The sequence below is a fragment of the Polypterus senegalus genome, chromosome 8, assembly GCF_016835505.1.
Source record: "Polypterus senegalus isolate Bchr_013 chromosome 8, ASM1683550v1, whole genome shotgun sequence".
Classification (NCBI taxonomy): domain Eukaryota; kingdom Metazoa; phylum Chordata; class Cladistia; order Polypteriformes; family Polypteridae; genus Polypterus; species Polypterus senegalus.
This window is the reverse complement of record NC_053161.1, coordinates 55,430,902-55,446,617: the sequence shown is the minus strand read 5'-3', so window position 1 is coordinate 55,446,617 and position 15,716 is coordinate 55,430,902. Positions and strand designations below refer to the sequence as shown.

General features: G+C 35.2%; 1 protein-coding gene and 1 long non-coding RNA gene across 2 annotated transcripts in view; one reads left to right on the top strand and one right to left on the bottom strand.

Moving 5' to 3' along the window:
- Positions 1 to 15,716, top strand: part of LOC120533951 (copine-8) — a 780,386-nt gene that overhangs the window by 605,554 nt on the left and 159,116 nt on the right. The window lies entirely within an intron of this gene.
- LOC120533952 lies at positions 12,941 to 14,903 on the bottom strand. Its single transcript, XR_005634657.1, has 3 exons — positions 14,817 to 14,903; positions 13,146 to 13,289; positions 12,941 to 13,029 (listed from the first exon to the last, which is right to left on the bottom strand). It is a non-coding gene; the product is annotated as an uncharacterized LOC120533952 (long non-coding RNA).

The window sequence follows — 15,716 nt, the reverse complement described above, 5'->3', positions numbered from 1 at the left end:
CTGGATAGCTGGTGACATTCTACTAAATAGTCTGTGACATTCCTTGAGCCTATGAAATATGTGATTTATATTGACTGTAAGTAGTCAATAAGAGGTTCTTTTGTTAAAGAGACGTGTGGCACATATTTCTGTTCAACTTACAGTAGTCTTACATAAATTCTTGAATTTTGCTTCAGTTCTGTATCAGTGCATGCTCTCAACATCACTCTTTCTCTCATGGACTTTTAAAATCATTTTCTGTAGGATCCAGTTTCTTGAAATGTGAGCTACAAATATTGTAATCCAGTCTGATTCAAAGTCAAGCTACCATGTTGCTGGAGCAATTTTCTACTCAGGCTCAACAAGCCAGTTTCAACATACATAAAAGTATGAATAAGTTGGTGCTGGGGTCTATTCCAGCACCCATCAATCCTCGACTGAACACTGGTACGTGGCAGATGCTGGTGATTTGGTTCTGCCAATTAGGTGTAAATTATTTTGTTATTCTTCGCAGGTATTCTGCAGATTGGTTTGTTTGTTTGTTGTGTTTGATGTCTCTGATCTTTTATTGATTACCTATTCTAGCAGGTCCATAAGGATTTCAGTCCTGCGCAATACAACACTTTAACAATGGAGGTATGGTGATCAGTTTCTCTGTTGTGTCTACACTGTTTTCAGCTTTCAATACTGGCTTAGGGTGTTGCTAGAGGTTGGTACAACAGAAGACAGAAATTCATCGGTTCTGAGTGGAGGGTGGCATGACATAATTTGGCACAAGTACATGAATAAAAATGTAATTTCAATTATGATGTATACTGTAAGCCTCTTATGAATTGTGGTTTTATCACTACAACAACAACAACAACATTTATTTATATAGCACATTTTCATACAAAAAGTAGCTCAAAGTGCTTTACATAATGAAGAATAGAAAAATAAAAGACACAGTACGAAAATAAAATAAGTCAACATTAATTAACATAGAATAAGGGTAAGGTTCAATGGCCAGGGTGGACAGAAAAAACAAAAAAAACTCCAGAAGGCTGGAGAAAAAAACTAAAATCTGTAGGGATTCCAGACCAAGAGACCGCCCAGTCCCCTCTGGGCATTCTACCTCACATAAATGATCTCCATCAGTCCTCTTTGTATTTAGGGTTCTCACGGAAGGACTTGATGATGATGGTCACGTAGACTTCTGGGTTTTAATCCATCAATGTAGGGCATCACGGTGCTTTGATTAGGTGGTGATGGCACAGATCGCCACCACAAAAAACTGGGAAAAGAAACATAAAGAGAGTAGGGGTCAGTACGGATTTTAGAGCCACCATGAGTAGATATTATGAGGAAATTGAACATACAGAGTATCAGGATTAAGTTAAAGTGAAGTTATTAAAAGGCCATGTTAAAGTAATGTGTTTTCAGCAGTGTTTTAAAGTGCTCTACTGTATCAGCCTGGCGAATTCCTATTGGCAGGCTATTCCAGATTTTAGGTGCATAGCAGCAGAAGGCCGCCTCACCACTTCTTTTAAGTTTAGTTCTTGGAATTCTAAGGAGACACTCATTTGAAGATCTCAATGCGTCAGGCATTCCAATATATAAGATGGAGCGAGATTATTTAAGGCTTTATAAACCATAAGCAGTATTTTAAAGTCAATCCTGAATGACACAGGTAACCAGTGTAGTGACATCAAAACTGGAGAGATGTGCTCAGATTTTCTTTGCCTAGTTAGGATTCTAGCAGCTGCATTCTGCACTCGTTGCAAATGATTTATGTCTTTTTTGGGTAGTCCTGAGAGGAGTGCGTTACAGTAATCTAGTCGACTGAAACATGAGATCATTTCTCAGCATCTTTCAGTGATATAAGAGGTCTAACTTTAGCTATGTTTCTTAAGTGAAAAAGTGCATGCACTAAGAAGATTGTTTTACTTATTGGAGAGATTATTTTTTATAAAAAAAATAATACAAAGAAAATATGACAAAACAAAACACATAAGACAAAGAGAAGCACTATAGACACAAGGAGAGAAATCACAAAACCATGTTAGTAGAAAGCTCTATAAATATGTTGTATTACCTGTTGGAGGCACTGATTAAGTTGCAGGGAAGTGTTCAATGATCCTGGGATCCGAGTATATCAGAGAAAGAATGATAAAGACATTAAACTGATGATGTTACATTTACCTTAAGATGAAGATACACAAAGTTTGCTTGTGCATCTCCACCTCTTTTAACATGCAAACACAGGTGCATATTGTTTATTTCTTGACATGCCATGTGCACTTAAAAAGCTAGCCAGTTCAAAAGCTGTGTATTGCAAAATGACAGCTCTTTAGCTTGTTGTAAAAATCACTTCCTCTTGTTGTAATGAAATTAGGCAAGGAGGTATCCTGAATTTCAGTTATATACCCTTTGTTAAGGGGTGTTGCTTTGTGGTAATGCAAACAGTTTGCATGAGGTTTCTCTGGACTTAAACAAAATGTCCTTGGAACTGTTGACTTTTTACCCAAAGTGAAGCGTAGTGTGATGTAAGTAACCTATGAGAGCTATGATGCAGTGACTATTTGCTCCACCACAGAGTCCTGCAAGAAATGTTTTTTTTTTTCTTTTTGTGATGATAGGGTAATTCCATATTTCCTGGTAGTAAAATATTCTCTCTGATTCCTTTTTACAGTTACAGCAACAACATCTTTCAAGCAGTGCAGGAGTTAGTTTTTCATTTGATATAACAGATTAGCTCTTTAGCCTAACAAGTGTAACATGCAATTTGGAATTGTCTGAGCCACATAAACTGTTCGTGGCTCCTGCCAAATAAAGCAACCATTTCTAAGGAAACCCAGCATGGTTTAACTACCCTGACATTTACAATATTTCTCCTTCTTCTTTGTGCTTAATTTACTTTCCTAATTCCTTTTCCATCTTTTTAAGGCTAGTATCCATTTTTCATTTAGCCATGAGAAAATAAGACTCAGAATTGGGAGAAATCACCAGTAATTGATACTACACATTGCTAAGTATGTACATTATATTGTTTTACAGACATATTTGCTCTGTACTTGCCTCTCTTACTTACATAGATTTAGCTTACATTTACAATAAAATAGAGAGAGCTTTTTTGTCCTCAGGGGGAAATTTGGCTTTTTGCAAGAGTTCTTTAAATAAATATACACAAAAGCAATATGGTCTGAGTGCGCACCATACAGTATATGCTTACACGAAAGCTTGCAAGCATTTTATGTGAGGACAGACGCTATATGGGACAAAAAAGGTTCATATAATAATTGCAGAGAGCAAAAACTAGTATAATGGTCTATATCTAACAGATTATGCTAGTACCCTTGTATTTAAGTTACTTTAAAGAATACTGTTCAGTTCATCATCAGCAGCAGCAGCAGCAACATCAACTCTTCAGTTCTGTGCAAAGGCCTCTTCTAGCCTTCCCTACAATGAATCATTTATTGGTCTTCTGTCTCCAGGATAATATCCAGGTAATAATCATAATCATCATCACCATATTGCAGTTAATATGCAGAAAATAAGTTCCTTTGCCACCACTTAGCAAGAAAAAGCACTACGACTCTAAAAACTTAAATGAATAGCTGACCTTAGCTTGATTTCTTTTTTACCACTGATCACTTAAAATCAGTTGAAAGGACCCATCTGGGGAAAGAACAGCCAACTTTTCTTAAAAGCAATTGGATTATGCTGGAGGAGACACTCTAAGCAGAGAGTAGGACTGAGAGAAATGAAGAAAAAGCAAACCCATCTTCTTTATTTCAAGGTGGTAGAGTTTCTTTTTCATATTAGTGGACATCTCCTTTCCTCCCATGTGCACTGTAGTTTTATATATTTTTAGTGCTCATCAACACAAACCTAACCAAATAGGTACAATTATGTTTGCTTTTTCTGCTTAATTACACTATATGCAAAGCTGATTACACTGTAGTAGCACATGTAACATTTCCCCAGTACCTTTCGAATCCTCACTGATATTTCAAAACCACACTATTGTAATACTGATCACCAGATCAGGGCATCCACTGATATGTACTGCTAAGATTCTGATGTTAACAACCAAACAATATATCAGTTGTCAAAAAAATGGCTATATCAACACCCCAGACCTTGTACTAACTGAAAGTATACCCACATGCATTAGCTATGCAAACAAAACACAGTAACATGGCCCTTGCTAGAAACTTCCAGTAAGTGGCAGGGAAACGAGGGGAAAGATATAGGAAGAGAGCATATTTATCTGTTTCTAACCAATGAAAGTTAAAGAAAGCAGAAAAATTGTTCTGTACTTGTAATTGTGTATCATTTTTCCAAAAAGAATTAGACAAAATTCTAAAACAGCTAATACATAATAGTGTGTTGTTTGATGGATGCCACTTAACATTAGCCAGTCTGGCAATTAGCCATCAGACATTTTCAGCAACCATCTAGAGGCAGCTGAGAGAAGCTTATGGCATGCAGAGAATCTGCTCTAAAGATGTGCAACTGTTTGTACCTTCTGCTCCTGATGTTATGGGAGTAGTCAAGACAGCATTAAAGGTCAGACTGCTAGAATACCCTTTCATTATCAGCTCAGGGATGTGGGCAATTTTTAGCTGCTGTTTAAAGTATAAGAATTCTCAGGGAGAATTTGTCCACTGCACAATACAGACTCCACCACTTTGCTGCACTTCTTTTTAAGTGCAGCAGGTCTTACAATACCTGAAATACTCCTTGATGGAAGTCCTTCGTATGCAGTCTTGAGGCTTCTTAACCACTGTAGGGGTCCATGGGTTAGTCTTGAGTGGGTAGTGTTTTCAGAGTATCACATTACAAGCGCTTTTGTATTTGTTCCCATTCATGAAATAGCCACATGGTTTGTGGAGTTTTTTTTCCCCCATTGTTGGCGATTGTCCTATGTCCACTTTATATGTAAGAACGACTTAAAATATTAAGCATTAATAAAGTTGGCTAATTTTGTGTGCTTGTCTTCAATACCCCAACTAATATGCCGGCTCTTTGAAGTTAGAACTGGTATTTTCTTAGAAGTTATAATTTTTTATAGGCAAATTCAAACTGTACAGATCTAACAATTCATTGAAAGTTTTTCTCTGATGCTAACATTTTTTCATTCATATCCAACATTCTTGGCACAGATGCAAACTCAAAGGACTTATTTTTACATTATTAATTTTAGCCCCTTCATGTAGTGTATATACCGGAGTATGTTCTCAAATGTAAAAAACAACCTTCAAAGAAGTGCATTGCTTCTCTGTGATTCGTAATTGAATGAGCAACTCAGCTCATTTGAAAAAACTGGATGGGTCTTCATTTTTTTAAAGTCATTTATGTGCTTTTCGGCAAACTGCATTTACCCTGAAAAAGACTGGACATCTTCTTTCTGAAGTGCTGGCTTGACATTTGTAATTATTTTGTTTGTCTCTTTCTGAGGCTGTCATTTAGATGCAGTGCAGACTCTTGGTGCAGTTACAACACCTTTACTGGTTACTAGCCAGTCTCAACCGTTGCCTCTGAATATAGTACCTCATATTTTTTTAGAAAGCTTTCTATTTCTGCATATAGGGAATAGAAGCCGGCTTTAAGATAATATCATTATGTAAGTCTTACATTAGCTAATTATAATTTTTGCTTTAATTATGGTAAAATTAAAATAGCAGGAAGTGCTATGGCACAGTGGTAAGGTCCAATGAATCAATCGTTCTGAGTTATAAATCAATGCCAGGTTGTCATCTGAACAGAGTATGTACACTTTTTCCATGTCTCAATTGATTTTCTTTAGTTCTCTATTTTTTTTCTGTAGCCCCAAAGATGTGCATGTTAGATTGACTGTCAATTCTAAATATGTCTGATGTGGTGAACTGAACTGTATGTGAGTGGGCCCTGTAAATGCCTGATCAGATTTGTTTCCCGGCTTGCATTTAATGCTACTGGGATAGATTCAGGCCCCAAAAACCTACATGGGTTTAAGCAGATTAAACACATATTATGTTATTTTATATTAAACTAAATATTTGGTGGTGTTTTTTTTTACCTATTTTGATGTATTTATTATTAAAAGAATGGTCCATCACATTATTTATTTGTCTTTGTTATAGTATTGCAATTCATGGAGGGTGTATTATGTTAAAATTAAATAAATTAATCATAACTCAAAATGACTGAATATGTGCTTGCATGTTGACTATACTGTAAGTAGTCAATAAGAGGTTCTCTTGTCAAACACTCATACAGTTGGCTTTTGCCTTAGTAGCAGTGTAAAAGTAACAGACAGCTCTCTAGAAGTTTTTGTCTAATCAACTTTAAGTTTTTCAGTTTGTTCTTTGTTGTGTGATCTTTTTCAAACGGGATTGACTTTTTCTTACATGTTCCAGTATACAAAACTGTAAGCACTTTAAAAATTAAATTATAAGGACATTTTAATAAAAAATGTCAGTACTTAAAGGACCTGTCTACATTGCAAGTTAACTGAATAATCAATATGTAGGAGAAATGTCATGCATTCTAGTTAGTCAGAAGGTGGTTTCTAACAATAGAAGCATTTCTTCTCCTACCTGTGACATTTCTTTTGCTAATTTGTTGGGCAATGTGTTGGTTATATGGGTCTTCATAAAATTAATTTGCCAGCCTGTTTGTTTTCAACACCCACTAGCATTTTTAAGTAAAAACATTTTTCAGGTTGGAATTCAAAGTTGTTTTTTTATTTTTAGTCTTGTGCTATTTCATCTTCCAAATGCAGTTGTTTGTGGGTTTTCATTGTATGGTTCAAGTGAATGGAGGTTTGTCAGTTGTTCCCCACACTGTATGTTTACTGGTATCCTGTAATTCTATCACTAATACTTCAATATTCTTTGATTATTCAGCTCTTAATTCTTTTTAACCTGTGAGAAGTAAAGTGTAAGTTAGTGATTTCTTTGTATTGCTGAAGCTTTTCAACTCATCTGTTGTGGTCATAAACGGTTACCAGGGATGTTCTTATGGAGTCCAGAGAGCCAAAGAATGCAGTATATATATACAGTACTGTATACCCCATGACTTGCCAATCAACTAAACATGAACATTTCAACATGTATTGCCAGACTGTGACTGGACAAAAAAAATCAAAGCCATGTCTCCAGGGATAAATATTAGATTGGTATATTTAATTATAACATAAAAGCAATTACTGTGAGTTTTATTGAAGTCAAATCACACTTTTCTAATACAAATTAATGCAGTAAAACATAATACTCAAAATGGTTAAGAAACATTTTTGCCACTAAGCAATGCATTTGTGTCTTTGCATTCATATCCTACCAAATTAGTGTTCAGTCACCAGCCGCCTCTATATTAACTGTTACATACACTATTTTCCCCTATGAAAATTGCTGGAAAAGTTTGAAAAAACAAGTGCTGTCTGTCCCCTCACCATGTGAGATAAACTATAGAATAGATAGGTTATAAAACCATGATTTTTATGCTGTGGAGCTGAATTGCATTACTCATTGTTTTTGTTTGTTCTCTAGAGACAGTGAGAGATTTTATTTTAAAAACCTAAAGATATGATAAGTCATGAAATATTTTTAGTGCCCTTTAAAGCAGACTGATTCAGAGGGTGACACAGACCATCAAGTAGAACAAAATACTAAACAACACATGAATTCTGTTGAAGAATATACACCAAAAATTTAATATAAGCATTGTATTATTGTGGAAATGTACTTTAATATAGCTGCTTTATAGCATCGCACATGTGCAGACTTATCTGCATGTGGACACCTGCTTTAAGCAAAGAGACTTACTAGCTCAGCACAAGCAGACCACATGGTTAAACCACCAAAGAAGATGCCCGCTCACCATACTACTTTTTATTGGAGGCCTCCCACCTCAGCTGATAACTCCTATGGGAATATAGCAATCGCCCAGACCAGGTGCTTTTACTTTAAATATATTATCATGGAGATTTGTATGTTTGTTGTTTTGATTCACCCACACTATAGTTACTACTTTGTATTAACTATGTTTATATGAGTACTAGGTATCTGCTTTAAAGTGCTCCACATGTACAACCTTACCTGCATGTGGACTGCTGCCTCTAGCAAAGAGACTTACTAGATGTGCACAAGCACACCAAATGGTTTTCATCAGACCTGAGCTACACCTGTGCCAATAACCAAAACAGGCTCCCGCTCACCACAATGCATTGTATTGAAGGAGTCTCTTCTCAGCTGTTAACCTCTGTGGGAATATAGCAATCATCCACACCAGGTGTTCTTAACAATATACCTTGACACAGTCAAACAGTATAAAAGTTATATTTAAAATATTGCAAAACTGATGGTAGGAAAAGTAGGAAATATATTTGAAATCTTTAAGGGAATGTATTTTTTGCATTTTTTAGGAAATATATTTGAAAAGAGTCTTATTAAAAAGACTTATGTTGAAAGTATATGTGATGGAAATTGAGTCTTTTCAAGTCTAGATGTAGAGCAGCTGCAGTCTGCAGAAGCCTTGCCAATTTCTTTAGGAGTTCAGATGTTTTGTCCGGGTGTGTTCTTCTTTCTTTCTTTTGTTTCCTTCTCTGTACTCTTGTTTATGCACAGCATGCATCCCAAACTTAAAGGCCTGATTTCACATGGAATTAACAATGATTATATTAATAATCCATAAGTGTTTTTCTTTCTCAGGTTTATTGTCCATTCTGATCTCAATTACCCTGGGCTAATAGATTCCAAAAAAACTCTGCTTTTTATGCTTGTAAGAGAATGGTCTAAAAGATCCAAAGTTTCAAGTCAGTAAAGAGTTTAATTGAATCTGTAACAGTCATTTAAAAGAGATGCAAGAGTTTGTTTGAGAATAGCTCTAAAGGTTAAAGTTCATGAGGTTCTAAGTGTGTGCTTGTTTAATCAGTATTAGCTCAAAAATTCAGATTTTGGCTTGTATTAATAGCCTAAGTTGCTATTTTTTTAATTATATTGTTTAATGCATAGTTCAGTATTGTGAGTTTGAATGTTTATTCTTCATATGATATATTAATGTGCTGAGACAAGCACGTGTCAAGCAATGACAATATCTAAGAATATTTCTGAAGCTGCTGTGTAATAACGAAGCTGATTTTCTGTTCTAGTACTTCTGATCTCTAAAGTTAATTCTACATGTAGTTAAAAGTGAAACACCAATTGCAGCAATGAGCAGATCTTCATTACACTTTCACTATGCAACACAATCCATGCACAAGTATAAATATACTCCAGGGTTTTGGTAATAATAGATACAAGGTAGACATTGAATTTTATTTTTTACCATGTGCAGTTTTCATACATCATGTATTTCTGGCACATTTCCTTCATTAAAGTTTATGAATTTCAGTAAAACTAGCAACCCTGTAATGTGATATAATGACAACTAAGAAAGACAAATAAAAATGACTGTTGCTGTCCAGAATTGGAGTGTTATTGACTTTACCATTAATATTTGCATATGTATTTCAGAATGCTTTATAAAGAAATATATAATCAGTTAGTAAGAATTTGGGACCACGTTTTGAACTCATTTAACTCATTTTTGTGCATTTTGTGTTTAAACATTTTGTTTTTGAGAGTTATTACTGTGCCAATATCAACTTGTTTCCTACAATCTCTTGAAATTAAATTAAGACCAATGTGATACAGGATTGATCCAGGGGGTTGCTGAGCCCATCGCAGGGAGGTACGATGGGTCAAGGGCTGGCCCACAGGAATAAGGGAGTCCAGGTTCACATGTGACAGAGTAGGAGTAAAGAGTGCTGTCAGTTGTGTGCTGTGGTGTGATAATATGATGCTAACATGATTAGAGAAGGCATGATTACCATGGTATCTGTTTAATAAGTCACTATATCTATCTATCTATCTATCTATCTATCTATCTATCTATCTATCTATCTATCTATCTATCTGTCTGTCTGTCTGTCTGTCTGTCTGTCTGTCTGTCTGTCTGTCTGTCTGTCTGTCTGTCTGTCTGTCTATCTATCTATCTAATCTAATCTATTGTCAGATGAGCCCCGTAATGCAAAATGTATGTAAGGTTATTTTTGCACTACTTGGCACTACATGTTTTTTGTCAGTAATAATGTTTTTTATCAAATGCATTTTTAGAAGGACTGGTAAACCTAATTGCAGATTTAAATGAGTACAAATTCAGTTCATTTAAAAATAATTTTGCAGTGTTTGCAATGTAAACATTACTTTTCTTGGATCATTTTGGATCAAGGATGTTTAAGCATAGCTTTAGTCGGAATGAGGTTTGAACCAATATATCCCACCACCACCAGCCTCCATGCAGCTTGAAATCTATTTTATGAAAGTTCCAACTAATTGATCTTAGGTGAAATTATGATCCATTTACTTTCTTATTCAAAACCCTAGGTTTAAGGATGGCATTCTATTTTCTTTTTCAATTTTTGAACAGTATTTTTTATTAGTTCATTAATGATTAAAATTGTGTTAGCTGCATGGCATCCACTCAAACTTATTTACAAGCATCTAGTTCAATTTGTACATTTAATAGATTTATTCCATTATAAATGTAGAGTATGGGTGTGTATAAGTGGGGAAATAATCTTCTAAATGTATGATACATTTTATAAAAAAACACTTTTTAATCATTATTGTTATAATTGTAATCACAGTTACACATTAGTAAAATTCATGACATACAGTCCGTTTTGTCCAATTTGAGTCTTTCTTCAGGAATTTAATCACTCCTTTCTTGCCATTAAGACATTTGTATTTTCATTAGTTTATTTTTACGCTCACTGTTTACTAAGTAACTAGATTGGGTTCTGTATGGATGTGAATGCTAATAAAGTCTAATAATTATCTTGTACATTCTTCAGAAGATAAGCACTTGGTGCGTAAGTGATCACATCAAGACCAATATCAATCTGAAGCAGTGTGCAGCATGAACTAGAATGGCATGTTATTAGACTTGTTAGCCGTGAATGCTGATTGCATTCAAAAGGAGAGCCTGGTGCATGTCATGCTGTTACTAGGATACCAGCAAACTTTTTCAGAAATATAATCCTGATCATCACTAAGAAGGATTTTCTCTGCACGTTGCTGGCTAGATATGTCCCACGATTGCTTAAAATAGCAGAATTAGCTTATTGGCAGCTGTTCTTTGCACAATGTTAATTTTCATTTTAAAAGTCAAACTTTGCATAAAGATTTTAACTAGCTAGAGCTTTAGAATGCTAATACAAAATAATGCTTTTTTCACTTTTATTGAAAACACCACAATATTTCTTCTGCTTATCTTTTATTCAGTCTCTAATAAACATAGTTACATTTTCTTAGAAATAAAATAAAAATATAGGAAGAATACTGGGAAATTATTAATATTCTTCTTATTCTTAGTTTTACAGAGAAGGTAGTCATAGCTTAGAATAGAATCATAATTCATATTTAAAATTGTCCAAACATGTGGGTCCCGATTTGCTAAATAAACTCTAAAACTCAAGCCTGTTGCGGCTCCAAATTATAAACTTATATTCATTGGTGTAACTTTAACTTTACAATTGCACCTTTCATGCTTATACTGCAACCAGAAGAGGAAGGAAGGGTGTTCCATTCATAAACATATAAAAAAGTCATTCATTTTTGAAGAATATCTCTTCAGTTCATTTGAGAATAGCTAGTAAGGACAAAAAAGGTTTTTTTTTCAAAAAGTTTACTTGATATTTAGTCTTCAAAGATGGGCAGGACAAATGCCAAAGCCCAGGGAAAAATAATAATAACAATACATTTTATTTATACAAGGCGCCTTTCTAAGTACTCAAGGACACCGAACAAACAATAAACAAAAACAGCACATTATAAACAAAACTTAAAACATCAGAAAATTTAAAAATTAAAACAAAACAAAACCACATTAAGAAAAAGTCATTTTAAACAGATGTGTTTTAAGTTTACATTTAAAGGTTGAAAATGATTCGATATTTCTGAGCTCAGTAGGTATTGAATTCCAGAGCTTGGGAGCAGAACAGCTGAATGCTCTGCTCCCCATGGAGGTTAGACGGGCAAAAGGGACGGTCAGGTGGATGGAGGAAGAGGATCTAAGGTTAAGGGAGGGAATGGCAACATGAAGAAGGTCAGACAGATATGGAGGGGCGAGGTTATGAATGGCATTAAATGTAGCAGAATTTTAAAATCCATTCGAAACTTAATCGGGAGCCAATGAAGCTGCTGCAAGACCGGATATGGTGAATAGATGAGGTTCGAGTAATGATATGAGCTGCAGAATTCTGGACTAGTTGAAGCTTATGAAGATATTTATTAGAGAGACCAAAGAGGAGTGAATTGCAGTAGTCCAGATGATAAGTAACAAGACTGTGAACAAGAATGGCAGTGGTATGGGGAGTGAAAGAGGGGCGGATGCGATTAATATTACGTAGGTGGAAATAAGCAGACCGGGTGATGTTATTAATGTGAGATTGGAAAGATAGAGTCTTAACCTGAGGTGATGGGGCAACAATGGAGTTATCAATCACAAGAGAAAGATTATCGGCTTTGGATAATGATGATTTTGAGCCAATGAGGAGAACCTCAGTTTTGTCACTGTTTAAGAAATCTTAAAGAAAACCAGGATTAAATTTCATCAATGCAGTCAATAAGCAAAAATGGTGGAAAAGAAGAGGTGGGTTTACTAGCAAGGAAGAGCTGGGTGTCATCAGCATAACAGTGAAAATTAATATTATATTTATGAACGATATTGCCAAGGGGAAGAATGTAAATAATAAAAAGTCCCCAGTTAAAAAAATCCCCAGTTACGTCACTGTTTAAAAATACTGCACATTAACAAACCATAACTTATCACACTTAACTTTCCACTGAAGATGGCTTTCATTAGACACAAAGAAATTTGGCATTCCGACTTCAGAAATTCTTGACATGTTTAGTTTCCTCATCAGTGACTTTTATTCAAACTGAAGAGTCCAGCTGGTGTCAGTAGTAGTACTGTCCTTATTGAAAAGCATGCTTCTTGTTAACGCAGCAGCAACAGAAGTATTCTTGTTTTGGGGTATAACTAGTGTGGAAGGACACAAACATAGAGAAAAAGATTTGGGGATCCACTTTGTATATTGTAAGCTTTAGGTTAGAGTAGTCATTAATGACTGAGCTGATACTTAGGCGAATACTCACTGACTGAGAGTGAGTGTTGATTGTTTTCTTAGTGGGATGACAGGGAGGACGTGCTTGCAGAAAAGGAAGTGGAATGAGGTCATCATTGGGGGTTAAGAACTGAGGCAGAAGTGATGTGGTCAGGTGGTTCTCTCTTCTGAATGTCTGTGGAGAGAGAAGAAGAAACATTAGTGCTCATCGCCAACCCCCTGTCCGGCTTGTCATTTCCCCGATGTAAGCCCATTGACTGCTTCCAAAGCAAACGTCTGTGACACTAGCCAGTCAGCTTGTAAGTGAATACTCTCCTCTTCTTGCTGAAAAAACTAATTTGTGTCTGCTTCCTGATGAAAATTCATTAGGGAAGGAAAAGATGGGTACTATAGCTACAGAAGTGAAGGTCTGGTGTAGGTGGTCGAAGTGAGTGCTCTGCTAGGTGACACAGTGAGTATAATGGGAATTGTTGTGGCCTTTGAGCTAATTTTTAAAACAAAAGAAGATTTAGTAATTGGGTTTAGTCTAAAGCAAAAAGTTTTTCAACTGCAGTTCAACAAAACATGCAGCATTAGTTCTGATGTCATGTTTGTTTAGGTGCTTACACATTTTCTTGGCTGGAAGGAAGTGTTCTTACTGACAAATTGCTAATAGACTCAGTGATAATTAATGGCAATAAATTAGGATACTTGTATCTTTTAAAGTTTTTAGTATTTAAATTTTACAGTAGATCATCTGACAGATGTTTGCTTGGTTGTTTACTAATTGCGCCTGTCCTTGCAGTGCCATTTTCAGTGTGTTGCATTTTCAGCTTTTGTTTTACCTTTAAATTGTCTTTTACATTTTAATTGATCTCATAACCTTCTTGACATGCCCAGTAACAATCCAAATGAAGGGACCCACAGTAGCAGATTATTTAAAAAAAATGTCAGAAAAGAAATTCTGAGTTGATTCTCATAACTGGAAAATAAAAAATGAAAATGCAGGAGCCTCCATATTCAGTAGCCGACAGTGTGTACAGCAGGGGGCTCCCAATCCTGGGTCCTGCAGAGGCCATGTGACGGCTGTTTAATTAAGATCTAAATTTAGACTCAGAAATATCCAACACAGGCATTAGCATCCTGTGCAGCAGACACTTTTACATTTTTATCCTTTTGCTTGTTAATATTGAGCTCTTTAATTGTTTACAGAAGGTTCTTTTAAGAAGTTAATTGACAAATAGTAGATACAGTCCCAAAGAAAAAGAACAGTGTGTGTTTTAGTGTCATTTGTGCATTTATGTGTTCTGTATCAAAGGACTATGTTAAACATGCTCAGAAGAAATAAGATAAAATAATAATATGCAAGACTAAGACAGCTGTAAAAAAACACATTAATTTCTTAACAAAGATGGCTAAAAAACATGTTGGCAGTAAATCAGACATTAGCTTAAGAACGATGCCAGCAATATCCACCTCTAACTCAAGACACTCGAGCCTCAGAGAGACAAGGAGATATGTGCAAATTATCCTGAATAATATTTTGGTAGAAATATATAATTTAAGCATGTATTTATTCAGGCCATCACTTTTATTATATATAATGTGTAAACAGAAATGGGTTAGGTGCCTAATTGCAGGACTGCTTGTCTAGTAAATAGTGCCTGGCATGCCAGATTCACAGCATAAACCATAAAAAATTCCATATCTAAAATATAATCACCTGTATTTGTTGAGGTGTTGATTTGTTGGACTAATAGCTTCACTGCCTCTTTCCATGATTTGATGAAAATTAGTATGAAGAGTTTTTACAGAATATTATTACACCCAAAATGTTAGTGGCGGTAATCAGCTTTTTCATAGTAGTGCCTGATTAATTCATTCAATTCTGTCAGGAACCATTTGCTTTAAATAGCCTCCCGCATACAACAGGCACTTGTTTTCATAGTCTTTTCTCAATGTGCTCAGTGTGCTTGCAAATACTTTTAACTATTATAATTACACCTGCTCGACTTATAGTTTTACAAGTTTCAAATCAGTGTAAAGTATTGTTTTTATCTATTTCTGTCATTATCTGTAACAATCGAAAAGAGTCATTGGAAGCAACCATTTATAGGGACTTTAAATGAAAGATTATCTTGAAATACTGGGTCGAAGAAAATTATGAAAATTGTTCATGTTTGGTATTTTTATCATGTAATATTAATTATCTCATCATCTCATACAGTGTATCACTGTTAAAACAACTGTATGTTTAATCACTGCATTAGTCTGAAATAGCAAAGAATATCCTGCTTGTGCATTATTTTGTACTGGTGACTTTCCTCAGATCCTCAGATCTGTATTTTCATGTGTTCTGCATGCTTTCTTGTGTTGCCTGTGTTTTTGACCATTTGCTATTTTAATGGTGACCATAAATAGCCTCAACCCTTTTCAAAGTTTCTGTTCACCCCATTTATAAACTCTTACCTGCTTCAAAATTTTCTATGGGCTGATCTTATCAATCCCTGTTTCCACTTTTATATGCGGTAACCTTGTATTTGTAGCTCAAAGAAAAGTTCATATTAGTGTTACGGACACATGTCAAAAGCAACAGGCACTCAGTGGTGACGGGATACATTCT